This window comes from Triturus cristatus, chromosome 1_2 (assembly GCF_964204655.1).
Source record: "Triturus cristatus chromosome 1_2, aTriCri1.1, whole genome shotgun sequence".
In the NCBI taxonomy this organism is placed as follows: domain Eukaryota; kingdom Metazoa; phylum Chordata; class Amphibia; order Caudata; family Salamandridae; genus Triturus; species Triturus cristatus.
Window position 1 is genome coordinate 881,285,009 of NC_140580.1, and position 16,862 is coordinate 881,301,870.

Sequence of the window (16,862 nt, forward strand, 5' to 3'; positions counted from 1 at the left end):
TGTCTCTCATTTCCTCTAACTCTATTTCCTCCCTTTTTCGCTTTTTTCCCATTCTTCTATTCTTTATTTCAATAATTGACCCAGTTCTCATTTTTCCCTTGCAACATTTATAGGTCATTACTATCATTAATATCACTAATGCTATTGAAATCACAAAGATTAATATTTTCCCTAATAAACTACTTCCAAAAGTGGAAAACCAGTTACCTATTTTGGAAAGACTTTTACTGAATTTTTCCCACACACCGTCAACTTATAGTTGGGTCAAAACTTTATGAATTTTTGTAATATTCTTCATATATCCCTCAATACCTTTACTTGTGTCCGGGAAACATGTACAGCAGTGTTGAACTTTCAAAATACCACAGACTCCACCTTCTTTTGCCAATAGAATATCAAGGGCAAGTCTATTTTGCAAAACCATAGATCTGATCACAACCATTTCAGTATTGATCATTAAGAATCCTCCAGAAGTATCTCTTGATAAACGATCATCTACAGTGGACAATTGACGTATCTTATGTGAATTCAATATGACTCCAACTGACGGTATCAGTGCACCAAATATATCACCTACTATTTCTGAAAAACTTGCTCTTTTATTTCTTGTTAGTCCTGTACTTATGTCATTCATTTCATTGTTCTTAGTGATGTGGGATACCTTTGGAAATACAATTGCAATGTAACAACTGCCATACTATCGTGCAGGTAACCTATAATAGGCGTTTTTACTGCACAATTCCCGGGAATACAGGATCAGTTCCCCCTTTTAGTCTCCATCCCCCCATTATTAGGAAAGTATGTTCACATTCGCTAGTACCAATGAAAATACTATTATACTCAGTTTTTAATCTATGTAGACAGAATTTCCCCGATTTTGACAAGTCCAGGGACATTGCACCACGAGTCTTGCCTTTCTTATAATCCCTTTCTAAAGCAGCCCATGGATGTACATGGGACTTTTGCTCAACAGCTTTCTTTTGGAAATCCTGCCTTCTTTCTTCTACTAGATTTAGAAAATGTTTTTCTTCATCACGCAAAAAGACACGTTAAATTATTTCAATGAGCATGTGTTATATCTATGGGATTCGTTGTGAGAAAAAATTCTCCCATGAACTCTGCATTTTTACCACTAAGTACTGGATTCATATTTTTTCTAATAGGGATTTCTGAAAATACTAAATCCATGTTACTATAATAGTATTGCAACTTACCAGTAACATAAAACAAACTGGACGTAACATTACACGTCACACCATACGTTAATGGAAGATGGTGATAGGTTACACCTTCCGAGACAGAAGTAGGTAGTTTCATGCAAACATAAAAGTCACTCACATCCATTTTATCTATGTAATAATAAAGAAGTTTAGTGAATACATTTATTGACGAATCACTGCTTGATTTATCATGATAATATATGCTTCTATCCATTTGTGCTAAATCTGTAGTAGTAGTTCTCTTAGTAACCACACTCACTCTTTCACTAGTATGTGTGTTATTCTGATTATTAGTTACCATTAAGGCATGTATCACAACTGTTAATAATAACCACATCAATATTAGTATTGTAATACTACATAGGCAGCATTTAACACATCGTCGTTTTAAGTTAGATTCCGGATGTTCGGTCACTTTTACTTCCGCCATTTTAGTATCTAAAATTTATTTCTAAAATGTATTCTTTTCTAAAATAAAAATTGTATAATTGTAAAAAGTAAAATCTTTGTGTGATCCCACACTTCAAAGGCTTTTAGCTTTTTGGTCAGTCCCTCTTCCTTTTCGATCTTTCCTTCTTTTAATAATTTCTCAATGAATCCACCCTTTGTACAAAAAGTCTTTTCTTTAAGGAGGTCTCCAATCCCTTTCATCAGATCCTTCAACAATGTTATTTTCTGGTTCACCGTTTAGATCAAGATTTTAAAAATCTTCCATTATAATATAGGTTCACTCTGGAGCCTTATATTTTCTATTTGGTACCCTCGCTATTTTTGACAATCTTAATGATCTTCTTCTCGTTTGTTCTTTCTCAACCTGACTTGATACCTCATTTACTAGCTCTAGTTCTTTCCCTGTTTTTCTTCTTAGAAAGTATCTCAGTCTTTTCACTCCACTCGGCCATTGATCTCCCTTTCTAACTCTTTTTGTCTGTACTGCCTTTCCTCCTTCTTCACCTATTGCAAGTGTCCTTTTATTTTCTCTTTCTTTTGGCTGGACTTGTTCTGAATTTTCTATAGAAGATTCTTCTATTCTTTGTTCACTTTGTTCTGGTCTTTCAAGCTCTAACTCTTCCTCAGTCTCTACAGCAGTTTCTTCGGTCCCAGTATCTGGTGCCCACTCTACTTGACTTGTACTTGGTTGTTCTTCGTCAATGCGTTCTTCAGAGTCTGTCGCTCTGTTTTCTTCAACTTCACAACTCTCAGCTTCTGGTTCTTTTCTTTGTTCTACCAGTTGCTGCTCTTGTCGTTCAGGTGGACTTGGGACTCTTTGGGTATGACTGGCATGGATCCAATTTGGTAAGCCAGCACACTTCACTGCTGTTGTCATAACCAATATGATTTGATGAGGTCCTTTCCACTTGGGTTCCAAACACGATTTCCTCATATGCTTCTTTATCACAACCCAGTCTCTAGGACACAAATCATGAGCTTGATTCGGTTGTATTGTGTTTGCATCTTCTCCTAACTGGTGAGACACAGAACGTACCAGATCAGCTAGTCCTTTACAATAGTCCATCACCAAATCATCAGTTATTTTCATCAATTTGTTTCCAGGTACAAATGCTTGTCTCATTGCTCTTCCCATGAGGATTTCATGCGGACTTAATCCTGTTCTTCGGTCAGGAATGCTTCTAAGGCTCATCAATACAATGGGCAAAGCATCAGGCCATTTCAGGGAAGTGGATGCACACACCTTTCCTAACCTGGATTTTATTGTACTATTGAGCTGCTGAACCACTCCAGAGACATGTGGTCAATACGCTCAATGTAATTTCTGTTCAATTTTGAAAGCTTCACAAATTAGTTTAATTATCTCATTATTAAAATGAAGTCCTCTATCTGATTCCAAAGTGACTGGAAACCCAAATCTAGGTATGAGCTCTCGTAACAGTAGTTTGGCAACCGTAAGACTGTCGTTCCTTATCGTGGGATAGGCTTCTACCCATCGAGAAAATAGACAAACAATGACAAGGACATACTTCAAACCGTTACACGGTGGCAACTCAATGAAGTCTAGTTGCAATCTTGTGAATGATCCTTCTGCCTTTCCAATTTTTCCCCAACTGACCACTGTCTTCCTCCCTGGAGTTTGCAGTTGGCAGGTCAAACATCTTTGGCAGAGACTCTCTGCAACAACCCTAAACTTGGGATTAAACCACGTCTGTCTGAAATGTCTAATCATGGCATCCCTCACAATGTGTGTAGTTCCATGATATACCCCAGCCATTTGTGGCAACAAGCTATCTAGCATTATTGGTCTATCATCTGGACACACCCATACTTCATCGTCATCCCTTCTTGTGCAACCTGTTTTGATCCAGTGTTCCTTTTCTTTCATGTCTGCCTCATCCTGTAATTGTCTAACTTCATCCCATGTTTCAAAAGCAGAGAAAAACATTTGTTGGCAATTGGTAACTTCTTTTTCCATCCCTCTGTTCAAAGACATTGTATTTCTTGCACAAAATTGTGCTACTTGGTCTGCGTACCGATTACCCAGTGTCACATAATCATTTCCTGACTTATGTGCGGCACATTTGACCACTGCAATTTCTTTTGGCAACTGAAATGCTTCCAATAGTTCTTTAACATATTTGCCATTTCTTATGGGAGATCCTGAAGAAGTCAGAAATCCCCTCTGTAGCCACAATTGGCCAAAGTCATGCACAACCCAGAAACCATATTGACAGTCCGTAAATATGGTTACTCTCAAGTTCTTTTCAATTTTACAAGCTTTTGTCAAAGCGAACAATTCGGCTATTTGTGCAGACTTGACTCCTCTTAGACAGGAAGCTTCTATGATACCTGACACTGTGCATACAGCATAACCAGACATTAATTCTCCATTTTCTCTTCTCAAACATGACACATCAACAAACAGTACAAAGTCGGATTCTTCAAGTGGAACGTCAAGGAGATCAGGTCTTGGCTTTGTACACATTTCTGTCACATCCAAACAATCATGATCAACTTCCTCTTTCACTTCTTCACAATAGGAATTGGGCAACAATGTTGCTGGATTCATCATGGTGCATCTTGTCACACTTACATTTTCAGCGCCCAAAATTACTCTTTCATATTTAGTCAGCCGACTAGGGGTCGAATGTTGAGTACGAGTTCTTGTTAAAAGGATCTCAAGTGAATGTGGTACATACACCTTTATAGGATGTCCCATCACAATCGATTCACTCTGTTCCAGACTCACACAAGTAGCAGCTACTGCTTTTAAGTAGCCAGGCAATGCTGCAGCCACTGGATCAAGAGTAGCAGAAAAGTATGCTACTGGACGTCGAGACAATCCATGTCTCTGGGTTAACACTGAAAGTGCACACCCCTCCCTTTCACAACAGAACAAAGCAAACTCTTTCGTATAGTCTGGCATTCCCAATGCTGGTGCTTGACACAAACAACTTTTCAATTTTATGAATGCTTCTTCACTTTCATCATCCCACTCAATCGGATCCGTCATATATTTTCGTGTTAACCTTATTAAAGGTTTTGCAAGTAGTGAAAATCCACATATCCATTGACGACAGTATTCAACCACTCCCAAAAACATTTGCACTTCCTTTTTAGTTTTAGGCTTGCTCATTTGTCGAATCACTTTTATTCTTTCCGGTGTTACCTTTCTGACTCCTCTTTCTATCTTATGTCCAAAATATTGAACTTCTTGTTTACAAAACTGTAATTTCTCTGGGGACACCTTGTGTCCTCCTTCTGCCAAATGGTTCAGTAAAGCTATTGTATCAGTGACACAAGCTTCTCGTGTCTTTGATGCCAACTATAGGTCATCAATATACTGAACTAAGACAAAGTTTCCTGGCATAACCAAAGTTTCTAAACATTTTTTCAAAATCTGATTGAATATCAACGGACTTTCTGTGTACCCTTGAGGAACTCGGCACCATGCCAAAACACGGTCTCCGAACCGGAAAGCAAAAAGATATTGGCTATCCGGATGCAGTGGAATCGAAAAGAATGCTTGGCACAAATCAATCACAGTATACCAATGGGCATCCCACGGTATCTGATAAAGAATCACTGCCGGGTTTGGTACTACAGGACAACAGGGTACTACTATTTTATTAATTTTCCTAAAATCTTGTACTATTCTATATTTTCCACTAGGATTTTTAAGTCCCATGATTGGCGAATTACAAGGACTGCTCAATTTTTCTTTTAAAATACCCTGTTCAATCATTTGGTCAATTACAGGGCTCATTCTGTATTGTGGTGTATTTGGATATATTGTAGGCCTGGGCGAAGCACTACGCTACGCTCGCGTAGTTTGCGAAGTTCGCGCTACTTCGCACTACGCGAACTGCACGTAGCACAGTGCGAACACGCGTAGCGTAGTGTTGCGTAGTGCTGCGGTCATTTTTTGCTTGCTCGCGGTCCTCAACGTCAAGTTGGCGACCGCGAGCAAGCAAAATGACATCCTGGCGAGACTTTTTCCTTGTTCGCGATCGCGAGCATGGAAAATAAACCTCCCGGCGAGATTCCCAACGCGAGAAGGTCAGGTTTCTCATTGCGAGGGGTCGCGTATGCTCGCGACCGCTCGCGATGAGAAACTACCAGTTCGCGTTGAGAAAGCTGCAGCTCGAGGAAAAATCTACTCGAGCAGCAGAAAACTACAGCTCGCACTGTGCAAGATGCCATTTTCAATGATTGCACAGTGCCGGTTGCTTGTCCGCACTGTGCAATCATTGAAAACAACATCTTGCACAGTGCGAACATGTTACTTCGCAGTTCGCGAAGTGCTACGCGTAGCTCGCGTAGTGCGAACTTCACTTTGCGTAGCTTCGCGAAGTGCTACTTCGCGAACTACGCCCACCCTTAATATATTGCACCTTCCTTTACCACAATTTTGACTGGTCCTACCTTTGCCATTAGACCAATTTATTTTCCTGTAAAATCCCACGCATCTGACCTCACTGTATTCCTTAATTCATCAGGCAAATCACTCTTGGTAAGAAGTGAAAACATCTCATCCACTTCTGTTCCTTGTTTAGCTAGCATCATTTTGAAAGCTACATCCTCATCCAATGTTTGGAAAGCCACACAATCAGGCGTACAAAAGATGGTGCAGTTCATTTTGCACAATAAGTCCCTACCTAATAGGTTTACTGGGCTTGAGTTGCATAACACAAATCGATGCATGTCTCTGAAATTTCCAATATTCACTTCTATTGGTTATGTGACTGGGGTCCTAATCTGTTTATTTGAGACTCCTACAACTTGGATAGTTTCTCCCGAGAGGGGTAGGTTTGGGAGTTCTGCTGTTCTTACAGTAGAATGGGTAGTGCCAGTATCCACTAGGAAAGTGATGTCGTTTCCTTCAACCTTTCCATCAACAAATGGACCTGACTGATGTACCGCCATGGATGCGCCAAGCACACACTCCTACTCCCCCCTCAGGCACCGTCATTGTGACATTCCCAATTCATTCGCATCACTTTGCATCCAATATTGTTGAACGGTCTGTGTATTTTTACCACTTTCTCCATGGAATCCGGTGTTCACACTGTACCTCGGCACCTGAGCGTTCACACTGTTTGGTAAAGGGGCATGTGGGACCTGTAACTGAGGAGTAACTATCTGTTGCTGTTGATTCACAACCACCTCATGCTGCATCTGCGGATTTAAAATTTGACTTACCCCATTATTCTGTTGAATATTTCTACACTTGTTCTTCGAATGTCCAAGCTTTCCACACCCATGACAAGGATATTTCTTTTTTGCTTCTTCTCTACTCATTCACCCCTTTCCCTTGCCTTCATTCGACACTTGACTATTCTGATTTTGTCCATTCATCTGATTATTATTTTGAGAACCAGAAATTGCTTCTTGGCGTTCTGCTATCTTCACTTGTGCCCACATCATTTTCTCTTTTCACTTTTTATGCTTTGCATCAATGTCGTCACTGCAGTATTTTGCATACTTCAGAATATCATCGATCGGCTTACTTTGCCAGCAGAGCATATGCTGCTGAATCATCTGGCTAATTTCTGATCTTATCCCATAGACAAACCTATATACAAAATGTCCCATATCTTTATCACTAATGTTTTCGAATCCATTATACTGCTTAATCGGGAAACAACCTTTACAAGGCAGTCATTACATCGTACTACCTTTACATAGCAGTCATTACATCGCAACATCCTTTATATCGCATGTCATTACAACGCAGACATTACATCCAGCGCTTAATTTGTAAAACATTAAGTGCAGGTGCTCAAATATTTGGGGGAGACCACACCCACTTTCCCGGCTCTGCCCACTTCCCCCAGAGGCTCCACCCACTTCCTTTATTGGTTACACCCACATCCACAGGCCTCAACACATCATAGCCACCTCCTCACATCTTGAGTTCCGCAAGAAGCTGAAGACCTGGCTCTTCGCATAAGCACCTCAGGGACCTCAGACCTATACACCTGCCCAAGTTCCTGGATACCCTCTCAGGTGATTAGTGTGATGTACAAATCAATATATCATAACACACTATAACATATGGGAAGCCTATGACAACAACTTAAAAGTGAGCTGAAATTAGAGAATGTGTGTAATTCTCAAAATGCAGCTTTAGGAAGGGTCATTGGAGGACTTGAGGCAGCTTTGCTAACTAAAGAGAATATGCTTGTACTGTGCTGTTTAAAAGATAGGAAAGGGTGAAGGAAGGAATACATTAAAGAAGGCAGCAACAAATGCAGGCAGGAAGGGGAGTACTGGAGTGAGGACATATATGAGTAACGGATGAAAGGAGGAGGAAACAAGAAAAGATTGTGAAAGGAAGTAATGGAATAGATGGAGAAAGGAAGTGAATAATGTGTGATGGATGAATAGACAGAAGAAAGGAAAGGAGCAAGATAAGCATAAGGAAGGATTGATGATAAGAAGGGAGATAATTAAAGAAGAGGTGAAGGAAGGAGAAGGGAAAAAAGAAAGTAAGTAAAGAATGGAGGAAGAAGGAATAAATGCATCAAGGGAGGAAGGATGGGGAATGAATGAGGGTGTAAGTAAGGAAGCAAGAATGGAATGAGGGTGTAAGAAAGCAAGAGGGGTAAGGAGGCATGGCTGGAGGTGCTGAGGAAGAGAAAAAGGGAAAAGAAAAAGATGGGACGAAGGAAAGAAAGGAGGTCAGGGGAATGGATACGAGTATGAAAGGTACTGGGTCAAGGAGGGACAGAGAGAATAATGACAGTGTAATATTGAACAGAAATTGAAAAACAAAAGATTAAAATAAATGTGTGTGCTTAACATACCATGTATGTTTGCAAAGCACATATTCACCAAAGGGGGCCTTGACACCGAATTTAAAATATTGTTATCCAGCTCATAGGCACACATTTTATCGACCTCATAAAGATGAAAGACTGAGTTGCATACCAAGATTAAAATTTATGACCCTGAGAACAAACACTGATTCCTGGAGTGGATATAAAGAAATGCGCAAGAAGGAAAAACATATAAGGGAGAGTGAGGAAGGAGGAGAGGTCTGAAGGCAAAGATGGATACTGTAGACAAAGAATGTCAAGAGAAGTGAGGAAAGCAGAGATAGGGAGTGCAAGACTGGAGTGGAACATGAAGAGAATGGAGAAAGGAAAGAGGAGAAAGGGAAGAAGAGCAGACAGACGTGGGGTGTGTGAAAAGAGAGTGCAGGGGAAAGATGAGAAGGTGAAAAATGATAAGCAGTTAATGAGGGGAGGTGGTGATTTAGAGAAACCGTGGTTGTAGGGCAGAAAGTGAAAGAAGAATGGAGAGAAGGAAAGGAGTAAGGTGTGAAGGGTAGGAAGAAAAGCAGATACTGAGGAACAGCAAGAAAAGAGTACACTTCTGCTTTATTAAATAGAGTAATTAATTATGTAAAGTTGAGGGGTGACAGGGCTGTATCGTTCCTGGCCTGCCTCATGAATGCATAGCTGTGCTTTCCAAGACACACAATAGCAACTTAGGGCACCATATCCCTGAATGTCAAGCTTGTTGGCATCACGGCGTGCCATTTGCGCATGCACTGTGAGAGCACGAGCCATTGTTAGTTCTAAGGCCTAGTTATTTCAGAGTGAACATGGTGCTCCCCCCTTCTGGCAGACCCTGCCACCGATTTAAGGCATGATCTGTGCATTGCTTCTTGGCCAGAGCAACCCAGTCCCTGGAAGGACAACTCTGGGAGAGCCAACATCGATGCCAAGCTCACAAAGGCTGCAGATTCGGAGGTCCCAAACCCCGTGTGCGAAACACTATCGACTTCTGCCAACCAGGGGCTGGTAAAGTTGACGGGCTCGTGAGCTCGACCATGCAGTGGCAGAAAATGCAGCACAACCGCGGGCGGTAGGCGAAGCACCCAGTTAACAGCGAGTGATGAGCCAAACCAAACTTTGCACAATGAGGCACTAAAGCCAAGCTTGTCCGAACAACGAGAAAAAGCGAGCGGAGCAAGTGATGTGCATACGCAAACTTTGGACAAATGATGGGCTGAGGCATGCACTGCCTAAAGATCTGAAAGGAACTTTAAGCACACGACGAGCCAACTGGGAACTTCCAGAGTACTTTGAGAGATTATGAGTCAAAGTGAACTTTGTGCGTGCAATAAATGAGCTAACGTGAACTTTGAACTTGAAAGAGTTGAAGTGACCTCGGAGTGCTGAGCGTTTCTCGGGAGCACAAAGGATTCTCTATTTCGCAATTTAATTACGTTTAATGTCAACAGTCTCAGTGCGCCTCTGGAGCATGTTAAAAATAAAATATGCCTTATATTATAGCGCTTGCTGCAAAGTACTTGAAATATCACAGCTTTCTGGCTCACTGAGCTGCTGCGCTATGTGTGTGTGTGTCTCTCAGCCTCTTGCCCCCCAATGAATGCATGGTGCTCTCTGCCGCCGCGGATGTTAGTCTTTGAGTTTAGAGTGTGTGGCCTCATTCACGCCACTCATCTAGGCTGCTGTCTGCGCCGGGGCTGGGCATGTAGCTGCACGCCGACAGGTCGGCAGACCCCTTACTTCGGGGTTAATTACCTGCTTCTGAAATAGCATTACAAAAGCAGGGGTTGCAAAGAGCCAGGCTACCCTACCAACTTTACCCCACACCCCAGGCGCTCACCCATGTCTCCTGAACCACAAAATCATGGGGTTCCCTGAGAACTTCTCCCAAGATCGTTTCCAGGGGAACGCTTCCATCTTCTACTCCAGGAACGCATCTGGTGAGTGTGGGTGCAGAGTGATTCTCTGGAGCACAAAGGATCTTTATTTCGGATTGTCCTTTCTTTTCACGACATCGCGACGCTCCCCGCCAGCCAGCATGTACATATAACTCCTTTTTGCGGCTCTCGTTGCTTTTATGAAGCAAGTAAATCCAATGTATAAAAATATACCTGTATTGATTGCGGGTGCCGGCGCTCGTATATATTCACTTCTGCTGGACGTTATATATTGTACAATGTTCATTGGCAGTCCTGCACACTTCCAGCCTGCAGTGCCCCAGCTCAGCCAAAAGCTTGCCCTCAGCCATTCTTCAACGGAAATGAAACAATGTTCTGTGAAAGGCAGGTGCGATCTGCTGCAGTGACATCACTAACGTGATGACACGCTCTTTTAGTATGCCTGGGCCAGGGTGGACTTCCTATGAGGACATACCAGGCAGCATCCACAGAGGGAGAGCAGGAATTTATTTAAATAATTACCGGGCCATCGATCTGCCGGAGGAGAACAATCGTATAGACCCGGCCTGGTGAAATAAGTGCCGGTGCTGAGCACCAGAAAGCACCGGCACAAATTAAGCACTGATTACATCGCATGTCACTACAACGCATGTCATTACAATGCATGTCACTAAAAAGCAGGCATTACATCGCAAGTCATTACAATGCATACCATTACAACACATAGTACCCTTACACTATCAAACACTTACCCTACTGTTGCACTCACTGGAGTTAGAATAGTAATTTTTACCCCTGCACTATCCAACACTTACCCTACTGTTGCACTCACTGGAGTTAGAATAGTAATTATTACCCCTATACTATCCAACACTTACCTTAAATGCGATGTAATGGTATGCGATGTAATGGAATGCATTGTAAAGGTAGTTTCTGAAAATGCGATGTAAAGGCATGCGATGTAAAATAATGCGTTGTAAAGGATGTTGCGATGTAAAATCTGCGTTGTAAAGGCATGCATTGTAAATGTATGCGTTGTAACGTCATACATTCGCTTAAACACCTGTAGCAGCCTTCCATAGTACGCATGCACCGACTCCTTAGGTTCTTGAGTTGTTTTGTCTATTTTAACCCAATCTGTTTCTTTAGGGGGATTTTTCCCTTTCAGTAAAGTAATTACTTGATTATATTTCTTCATTACATCCTCTGAAGGCGCGCCTGTCTTTGCGTCTCTAGGATACTCTTCAGTTGGCCAATCAAGTGTAATTTTACATTCTGTCCATAAATCTGTTGGTACTACTATGTCAAACAGACCATCCAAATCCTTCAACAAAACCTTTGAAACCTTGACAAACTTCTCTACCTGCTTGTACCATTCAATTGGTTTTTCTCTCAATCTAGGGAAGTCATTTGTAAAGGACAAAATATCCTGTCTACGCCATGGAACATGAACATAACCACCACCTGGAACTTCTCTCATCGGACACATCCTTTCAACCTTTTCTACTTTTTTCAACGGAAATGTAGATACCTCTTTTGTAGCTGCTTCATCTCTTTTCTTTGTCCATCTACTTCTCCATCGATCTACATCTCCTCATTTCTTCAAAAGGTGTATCCATTTCCTTATTTGTAATCTCCTTCCTGACGCATTCAAGCTTTCTAAGTCCTTCTCAGTAAATTCTTATCTATAGGGTTTTTGTAGTACTTTTGACTTTTCTATATCCATTCCAAATTCTAAAGCTGCTTCCGCTATTTTTTCATGAAAATCCTTTGTCCTCCAAGTTATACATTTGCACAGAAACAACAACTCTTCATCTCCATATGAACCTAGCCTGTCAAGACTTATTGTACTAATGATAATTTCTTCTAAATCCACCGTTAACTTGCTTACATCTATAGTTTTTGGTGGTGTTTCTGTTTTCCTAATCCTTTTGCTCATTCCTCCAGATCTTCAGGAGAAAATCCAGCAGAACTTCCTGCCACTGGAGTGACAGTTGATACTTTCCTCCTTGCATCTATGGGCAAAATTCTCTTTGGGGTTTTAGTCACAGTCTCAATATTTCGGAGATCCAATAATGAAACATTCGAATCACTCTCACTAGTTTGATCTTCTAGCATGACTATCTTCTTTCTAGCACTATTCTGTGTGACCACCACATTTTGCGATTTTGGTGTACCTCGTTTATCACCATACAATGGAATAACAGGACAAATAGTTACTGGTACTGTCAGTGCTTCCGCATTTAAACCTAACTGATTTATTTTCTGAATTATCTGTTCTTTGGTTTTGTTCAATGCATCCCTTTCTTTTTCTTGTGATGCTCGATTGACTGTTGGATCATATAGAACTTGTGGAACCAATGGAGTTCCCATCATGGGGGCACTTGGAGTTGTATCTCTAGCACTTTTCTGATAAGGCATCATCAGATTTATCACACCCTATTCCTGGCACACCTAGGTGTTTCGTTTTTTCTTTACATTTGCTCCCTTCTTGATACTCGGCCATCAATACTGGATACAAACCCTCTGTTACTACAGCCCTTCTCCACCTTTTCATTTTATCTCCTCGAGTGTCGAATGGGTATCTGGGTAAAAATCCACTATTGATTCTCCTGCCTTCTCTCTATTTCTCACGCTCAAATGCCTCAGCTTCCCATTCTTCCAAATCCTCATATTGTGTTAACCTATGATTTGGTTCTAACAAATTCATCCTATTTCTCAAATTCTGAAGAATTCTTACATTGAATGTACCATGTTCAGGGAAAAGCTAAAATACCATCATCTTTTGTATACTCCACCCAATACTCCAACCATACACTCGTATGATATCCACTTTCCATCATCATAAAGGAAGTAGGCGTATTAGGAGGTAGCATAAGAATTCCCACCCTAGTTACTATGCGCTTGTCCTTCCTAAAGAAATTCTTGATCAAATTAATCAACTTCATTTTCTCGTTCTTTTATCTAATTCACTTGATAAAATGCAAAAACTCCTCCGTGTTCTCATGAAGCCTGTTAGCCAACACTTGTCCAATGCCTGCGCGACTCACACCAATAATCCAATCAGGGCTCACTACGTATTCCCTTCTTTACCCAATACCAGCATGCTACCTGTCTACTGACCAATCAGAGCTTACAGCAAACCCACTTGTCTGACTAATGCCAGCGCGGCTTTTGTGCCATTAGTATTACTCCTTCTACTGAACCTCCCTTTACAATCTGCAGTTTTCTCACGCCCACTGCTTCAACCAATACCAGCGCGGCTCTCTGTGACGCCAGTATGGCTCCTGCTACTGACCCTCCCTTCAGAAGGTAATACAACAATGTCTTGTCTAGTTTTTCTTTATAAAAATTCTTGTTAGTAACAACATAAAAACAGTGCTACTCTGTCTGCTCCGCTAAACCAAAGATAGTTTCTTCACTCGCATCAAAGAGAAATATTTCTTCCAGTTACTACGAGTAAAAACCACTGTTTACCCTTCACTTAAGCTCGGGGAGGGCCTGCTACTCCTCTAGGGATACTCCTCCTTTGGGTAAGGCCAAAGTTTCACAGTCATTCTGTTGTCATTCACACTCTACTCTTATACGATATAATCCCTAATATAATACTGCCAGCCCTGCGTAGCTTCTCAGTATTATGACAACAGACGAGTAACCTTCTGCAGTGTGATTTCTTTACCACACTCCTCTAAATTCCGTTCCAAGTATTCCCAGGTATCTCTTTACCTGTGCTTCCAGACAACAGAAAACGCGACACTAACTCTTCGTGTTAAACATATAGTCAATTAGTCAAAACAATAATTATTAATCAATGATCAATAATCACCAAACTAATCGATAATAACCATCCTCTGCTACCAGAAAAACTGATCCAGCGAAAGGCCAGGATGAACATTTCACAATCAACAAATTTCTCAAAATGGGCCCACATACACATTCAAGTTTTCCTGACTGTTTCGCTGGGGGTCAAATTTTATTTTCACCTTGATCTGGATTAGTCAATGCCTAACTAACCTTCACAGATCAACACTCTTCCTTTGGTCAATGGACCATTAGTCGAGAAGATGATGGTTATATTAACAAATTAACTAACTAACTTACAAATCTTGATGAAATAACCACAGACTCTTGGGTACGATTTAATGGATTTTATCTTAAGTCTCAATCAGAAGTGAACGCTCATCTGTACAAATTCACAGTGCAAACTCCATCAATTTTCATGGGAGAGAAAATACATTTATCAAATATATTCAATTTGCAAACTCATTCAACAATTCAATGCATTGAGAGCGATAGATAAAGAGACAAAAGACATAAGAAATCATACATTTGCAACAGCTATGCAAATTTTAAGACAGAATAATAATTACCAAATGGTGAAATGGGAAAAACCAGCCCTCTGTCCAAAGGACTGGTGGAGGTCTCCTGACTTAAGAATCAGGTGACACAGACTATAGGACAGGAGCAGGATAGGATAATACTTTCTAAAACTTCTCTAGAACCCCGACGCACCGGAACGCATCCCTCTCTTACACTCTCTCCCTCCTCGATATTCTTCCGGAATCTCCAATCTAATCAGGCTGTCTTTCAAGGGTGAATCTTCTCAGTCTGTTCTCTTGTTTCTCTCCCTCACGTCTCTCCCATCATCTCTAGTAATCTCCAGCAGCACTAACATTTAATCTTTCAGACACTTCAATTATAGTCTTCATTTCTGCATGTCCCACCCTTCAAGTTGCGAATATTGGTAAAATATGGAATATGATTGGTCGAGACTAAGGGTGTTCACATCATACTATGCTGACACGGCCAATTTATTAAGACCCCTCTGTTTTGTAAACCCTTTCCCTTTAGCTCATCGATGTCTTCCTTGCCCATACGTATTTTGTTGCAAATTAAATATCATTTTATTCAAGCTCTATTGACAAATATCACACGTTCCCATGTTCACACAGCTGCTGTCCTTTTAGTTATTCTACTTTCCAGGCAATAGGTCACATTACGTGGCTTTCCGGACATGCACAATACAGATTTTCTTTTAGCGCCATTTTCTTTCATTGCCAAGGTATACCAGCCCAAATGTACACTATTAATAAAAGAATCATAAACAGATGTTAATCTCTCAAATACATAATTTTCACTGTTCACCACCCACTTCTACTCTATCCCATGTTACTTTCTTCTTTGTTAAGCAAAAGCATTAGCAGCAACAGCTCTCTTTTCATGCGTGAGAGTTTTCTCTCTCAGACGGTTAGTCACATGGTTATTTACGTGGTTCTGGTTTGCACATGCGCAAAGCGTTTTTTGGTTTCAAGCGGGATTTTAGTTGCATAGCAAATTATTCATTGTTATTCAAGCGTGCATAAAGCTCTTTCCCCATATGTGAATGTCATGTGCATGTTAATTTTCTCTTATTTACTATTTTTAGTTATTAGTACCTGTTAATGAGAGATTGATCCGAGCAAGTTTTTTTTCCTTGAATCCTTACTCCATCAGGGGGACAAATCAGGTTAGGCAGAATATAAGTGAAATCCTGATGCTTGCCGTCACAGCGCATGATGTCAGGACGTGTGACATTGCATGTGACATCACAGAAAGTGACCTCACTGGAAGTGACATCACAAGAAGTGACATCAGAGATTAAGACCTCACACATATGTTTATCAGGTATATTGTGAGAACATTTAAGTGCATTATAAAATTTAACAATTGAATTTGGCGTCGGGTTGTGTCAAAAAAGTGTGGGCCTCAACTAATACATTTATTTTTTTAAACCCTGCCACAAAGAAATTGGCAACAGGGAGAAGCATGGCAGTAGATCTGTTTTGCTTAATTGCTTGCAAAGTCAACATTTTACAATATTTGATTGGGTTAAGACATCTGCTGTAAAGGTGCCCAGTACATTTCAGGGAATAGTAATAATGGTGAGATTACACTGGAGTTTAATACATTTGTTGGAAATATCTGTGTTTTGTGAATTTCCAGATTTGAGTCAAAGTAGCATAAGGTTAAGGTGTCTCCTGCAAAGCACATAACGTAACATGCAGGTGACAGATTTTAAGTGGGTTACAGCTTTTAACACAGAGATCATTTTGTTACCTGCAGTTCATAAATTGTAATCCTTGTAATATAGCACAGTGAGCTATGAAGGACATGTGACTCCTACATCTTGTAACCCTGTCTCATGTAACTCATCTTGTACATTGATTTACATGTTACATGATTTATTGTCAATGTATAATGTGTATGTTACGTAAGAGCTCTGACACCCTGCCATGGTTTGTGTAGTGCTATAATATAAATAAAATTGTGCTTTTGAAATTATTTATGTGGATTCTGGGACAGACCAACACATCTGACATTCTTTCAGTGCATGCATTTCTTATATACAGGGACTGAACAAAGGCAAAAGCATGTCTCTCTTAAGTACCTGTGAAGAGTTGACAAGCTGTGTGCCTGTGTTTCCTCTCCGTGGCAATTACATTTAAGTG

General features: G+C 40.7%; 1 protein-coding gene across 2 annotated transcripts in view; it reads left to right on the forward strand.

Moving 5' to 3' along the window:
• Positions 1-16,862, forward strand: part of CFAP74 (cilia and flagella associated protein 74) — a 927,349-nt gene that overhangs the window by 209,766 nt on the left and 700,721 nt on the right. The window lies entirely within an intron of this gene.